Below are 5580 nucleotides of genomic sequence, written 5' to 3'. Positions count from 1 at the left end.
ATCGTTCAACTGCGCGTCCAGCCTTTCAAGCAGGCCGGACGCCGTTTTTGCGATGCCGAGGCCACCTTCAGGCGCCCCAACACGCTTCGTTCTCGCAAAGGGTAGCACTTTGCACAGTCCGAGACGACGGCGTTCGAGCTCGCTACGGCGCCCTCCCCGCAGGGCCGGGTATCGCCACGCGGCAAGAAGCACGCAACATTCTCGATAGACCGGTTGTGTCGACTCGATCGCGGCTTGCGGTTTCTCTCGAGCCCGCAGCACTGGTGGACCGACCGACACTTGCAACGTAGCCGAGACGGCAAAGCCGCTAGGCGACGGGTCACGCCCGCGCCTTCGGCGCTTTCGTATTTGATTCGTCCGAGGACGATGCGGAACACACTTCGATATCGTGGAAAAAGCGTCGTCCGACAACCAGCCCCTAACGCATCAAGCGGATGAGGCTGCAGACGTCAGCTGTGGGATCCACGGGAGCGATACCGGGGACACGCTTGACGGGCACGAAGCCCGCCGCATATCAAACACCCAGGTCGCTTTGGGGGCGAGCTGCTCTCTGGGACCCCCATATAATAGCAGCGATAAGTACCCAGACCTCCATGGGGCCGTACTCGTGCCACTTTCGACGAGCGTTTGGCGAAAATCGTGCCGCCTCGTAACGCCGCGAGCAAGATTGAAAGCTTACGTCGGCAGCACAATGCCGAAGTCGTGAAAGCGCAGCGCGTCTACCGAATGCGCGAACGGCAATTTCTCGCTAATGGCCAGTACGGTTTCCTGCACAATTGCCTTTCTGTCGCCCTACGGGGCCCCCGGCCGATCGATTCGAGGCACGCTAGCACGGCCCCTTCGCCATTTCCGAGCACGAGTGCGAACAGTGCGGGCGGCGTGCTCGACGCCCCGGCTGACGTCGTTTCGGACTTTGTCTCTTCGCGTGCTCGCGGCAACGCCGCGGCCAACGACGACGTCTGCGCGGTTCTTTGCCGGTTCCCGGCGTGCTATAGTGCAGCCCTCTGCAGGGTGACACCGGCTCCGTCGTGGCCGTGCGGCGGCTTGTACGCAAAAGTTGCGTCAAAGGCGTCGCGCTCGCGCCGCCCCGGCACACGCGGTTTCGGACTTTGTCTCTTCCAGCGCTCGCGTAGTCGTGGGCACGATTGTCGACTTCGGAACGGTGCGCGGACACCGCCACGAGCACGCGCAAGACGAAAATCGCACTACGGTACAATGTCGGCCGGGGCCCTACGGCCCCTTACAGTAGCAGCGATAAGTGCCCAGACCTCCATGGGGCCGTACTCGTGCGACGCGGCGGCGTACTGCGCCGAGCCGAGCGCCAATATTTGGCTTTTGCAGGGCGGATTCGAGCTCTGGCGATTGCCGCGGTACCGCCGCTCACCGATTCAAGGCACGCTAGCGCGGCCCCTTCGCCATTTCCGAGCACGCGTGCGAACAGTGCGGGCGGCGTGCTCGACGCCCCGGCTGACGTCGTTTCGGACTTTGTCTCTTCGCGTGCTCGCGGCAACGCCGCGGCCAACGACGACGTCTGCGCGGTTCTTTGCCGGTTCCCGGCGTGCTATAGTGCAGCCCTCTGCAGGGTGACACCGGCTCCGTCGTGGCCGTGCGGCGGCTTGTACGCAAAAGTTGCGTCAAAGGCGTCGCGCTCGCGCCGCCCCGGCACACGCGGTTTCGGACTTTGTCTCTTCCAGCGCTCGCGTAGTCGTGGGCACGATTGTCGACGTCGGAACGGTGCGCGGACTACGCCACGAGCACGCGCAAGCCGAAAATCGCACTACGGTACAATGTCGGCCGGGGCCGTACGGCCCCTTACAGTAGCAGCGATAAGTGCCCAGACCTCCATGGGGCCGTACTCGTGCGACGCGGCCGCGTACTGCGCCGAGCCGAGCGCCAATATTTGGCTTTTGCAGGGCGGATTCGAGCTCTGGCGATCGCCGCGGTACCGCCGCTCACCGATTCAAGGCACGCTAGCGCGGCCCCTTCGCCATTTCCGAGCACGCGTGCGAACAGTGCGGGCGGCGTGCTCGACGCCCCGGCTGACGTCGTTTCGGACTTTGTCTCTTCGCGTGCTCGCGGCAACGCCGCGGCCAACGACGACGTCTGCGCGGTTCTTTGCCGGTTCCCGGCGTGCTATAGTGCAGCCCTCTGCAGGGTGACACCGGCTCCGTCGTGGCCGTGCGGCGGCTTGTACGCAAAAGTTGCGTCAAAGGCGTCGCGCTCGCGCCGCCCCGGCACACGCGGTTTCGGACTTTGTCTCTTCCAGCGCTCGCAACCATGTCGGGGCCGACGCCGACGACTGCGTGGTGTTTCAACGATTGCCGGCGTGACACAATGCAGCTGCGTGCGGGATGCCAGCGATTCCGTCGTGTCCGTGCGGCGGCTTGTACGCAAAAGTTGCGTCAAAGGCGTCGCGCTCGCGCCGCCCCGGCACACGCGGTTTCGGACTTTGTCTCTTCCAGCGCTCGCGTAGTCGTGGGCACGATTGTCGACGTCGGAACGGTGCGCGGACTACGCCACGAGCACGCGCAAGCCGAAAATCGCACTACGGTACAATGTCGGCCGGGGCCGTACGGCCCCTTACAGTAGCAGCGATAAGTGCCCAGACCTCCATGGGGCCGTACTCGTGCGACGCGGCGGCGTACTGCGCCGAGCCGAGCGCCAATATTTGGCTTTTGCAGGGCGGATTCGAGCTCTGGCGATCGCCGCGGTACCGCCGCTCACCGATTCAAGGCACGCTAGCGCGGCCCCTTCGCCATTTCCGAGCACGCGTGCGAACAGTGCGGGCGGCGTGCTCGACGCCCCGGCTGACGTCGTTTCGGACTTTGTCTCTTCGCGTGCTCGCGGCAACGCCGCGGCCAACGACGACGTCTGCGCGGTTCTTTGCCGGTTCCCGGCGTGCTATAGTGCAGCCCTCTGCAGGGTGACACCGGCTCCGTCGTGGCCGTGCGGCGGCTTGTACGCAAAAGTTGCGTCAAAGGCGTCGCGCTCGCGCCGCCCCGGCACACGCGGTTTCGGACTTTGTCTCTTCCAGCGCTCGCGTAGTCGTGGGCACGATTGTCGACTTCGGAACGGTGCGCGGACACCGCCACGAGCACGCGCAAGACGAAAATCGCACTACGGTACAATGTCGGCCGGGGCCGTACGGCCCCTTACAGTAGCAGCGATAAGTGCCCAGACCTCCATGGGGCCGTACTCGTGCGACGCGGCGGCGTACTGCGCCGAGCCGAGCGCCTATATTTGGCTTTTGCAGGGCGGATTCGAGCTCTGGCGATTGCCGCGGTACCGCCGCTCACCGATTCAAGGCACGCTAGCGCGGCCCCTTCGCCATTTCCGAGCACGCGTGCGAACAGTGCGGGCGGCGTGCTCGACGCCCCGGCTGACGTCGTTTCGGACTTTGTCTCTTCGCGTGCTCGCGGCAACGCCGCGGCCAACGACGACGTCTGCGCGGTTCTTTGCCGGTTCCCGGCGTGCTATAGTGCAGCCCTCTGCAGGGTGACACCGGCTCCGTCGTGTCCGTGCGGCGGCTTGTACGCAAAAGTTGCGTCAAAGGCGTCGCGCTCGCGCCGCCCCGGCACACGCGGTTTCGGACTTTGTCTCTTCCAGCGCTCGCAACCATGTCGGGGCCGACGCCGACGACTGCGTGGTGTTTCAACGATTGCCGGCGTGACACAATGCAGCTGCGTGCGGGATGCCAGCGATTCCGTCGTGGCGGTGCGGCGGCTTGTACGCAAAAGTTGCGTCAAAGGCGTCGCGCTCGCACCGCCCCGGCACACGTGGTTTCGGACTTTGTCTCTTCGAGCGCTCGCAGCGATGTCGAGGCGATCGCTTACGTCTGCACGGTTTCCGGTGTGCTACAATGCAGCAGTCTGCCGCACTACACCTCTTGGTTGCCGAGGCCAGCACGGCAATTTACTGAAGCGAGCGCATTGCGCCCAGGCGGCAGCGGACTTTGTGCTTTTCGGGAGTGCTCTTGCTGTAAAATTTGAACGGCTGCAGCTGCGCGAAGCAAGTGTACCTATTTTCACTCTCTCTCTGTCTGCCTTTGAGGCGACTGTAATTTCACTTTAAACGCAACTGGAGGCGGGAGCAACCTGATGAGAGTAGGTGGACTTCGGTACATGTTGTAATTTAGAAATTGCTTTCAAGCTTTGAGGACATACACCTTCGCGCCATCTGCTTTCCCCGTCTCTTTGGCACTTTATAGTATGTGCTGCATGCTCTGCATTCCAAAGAAACACGCCTGTGTCTCTCCCTCTCTCACGTTCTTCTTCTTTTTGTAGCTGCTGTTGTAGAAGATGCTATGCTCTTTAATCGCTGTAACATAGAGTGCTTGCACAAGCCAACAACTGTTGCGCGTTTTTTTTTTTTTTTTTTCTCTTCCCAAGACGTTTCTGCCATTATTCACTAACTCTCGTTCTTAGTATGCAATGGAGCGTTAGCTCGCGCCATCTACCTTTCTTTCTGTATTGCAAAGTCCGCAGGTTTTCCTAGTTCCGTACACAGATGGCGCTAATGCGTTTTGGCGCCAGGTTCGAACGACCTCGCTGTACTCGTGTTTCCCATTTGAATGTTTCAAAGGGGTTTGCGACAGGGGGTGGTTCTTGTGCAAGGCTGAGCTTTCCAGCTGCGTTTAAGCTATGCTAGCATGTGTGCGTATATATATATATATATATATATAAATACACAAACACACACACACACACACACACACACACATGCATATATACATACACACACACGGTAATGGTAAAGATGATGAGGTAGCACTTTTTTTTTTTTTTTTACAATGCCTGTGTTTCAGATGGCGATCTTTCTCCCCTCTATGTTTCCGGTGGGAAGGAGTGTGCAGCGTTTTCTATATTTATTTTGTCATTCACTTCTATGTTGCTCGTCTTCGTACATGGGGCATGCTACCTAATTCTACCGGTCGAATCGACACGTTGCGATCCGTCCCGGCCTGTGCCGTATCAAAATTTTCAGTGGGCCTTGCGGTAAATAAAAAGAAATGAAGGAAATGCGCGTAGTATATTACAATTGCACACGGGCTTGAAACGAAGCCCTCAAGGAAGGTCACCTTGAGCGGTCGCATTCAGACGGAAGTAAGCATTCCCCTGGCGCGTTTTTTTCCGCTCGCCTGTTCCGTTTTCTACGAGGTTGCCTTGGTTGGTTTCGCGTTACAAGCAAGCTTGCACTCGGGTCTCGTTTCTACGCGACAGCGTTTCGTTAACAGCGAAAGACTGAGGCGTTGCGAGTTCATCCGTGAGATAGGGAGCGTTGAGTCTGTACACAGGCTGAATTTTATAATATTGCCCACGCTGTTGCTGAGGTTACCCATGTCGGCAGGGCGCCCACAAGGCAGTAGTACAATGAAGTGAAGTGAAGGACATCGCTTCTCGGCCTTTTGGCTAAGATCAAAGTGTAGTATCTGTTCTTATCAGCTTAATATCTGATACGGGTTCTATATGGACCCACGATATTAAACCTATTTTTGGAAGTTGGCGGAGTGCTTGAAGCCTGCTTCACCTCCGCCGCAGGTCGGCCCGGTATTGCACTACCTCCGGGATCGGCCCCGCTCAC

At 59.5% G+C, this 5580-nt stretch overlaps 1 non-coding gene across 1 annotated transcript; it reads left to right on the top strand.

The window, feature by feature from the left end:
- Window positions 1-5388: 5388 nt before the first annotated feature.
- LOC140215024 (U2 spliceosomal RNA) lies at window positions 5389-5580 on the top strand. Its single transcript, XR_011891946.1, has one exon. It is a non-coding gene; the product is annotated as a U2 spliceosomal RNA (small nuclear RNA).

Source organism: Dermacentor andersoni, unplaced genomic scaffold, assembly GCF_023375885.2.
Source record: "Dermacentor andersoni unplaced genomic scaffold, qqDerAnde1_hic_scaffold ctg00000792.1, whole genome shotgun sequence".
Lineage (NCBI taxonomy): Eukaryota > Metazoa > Arthropoda > Arachnida > Ixodida > Ixodidae > Dermacentor > Dermacentor andersoni.
This window is presented reverse-complemented; position numbering and strand designations above follow the sequence as displayed.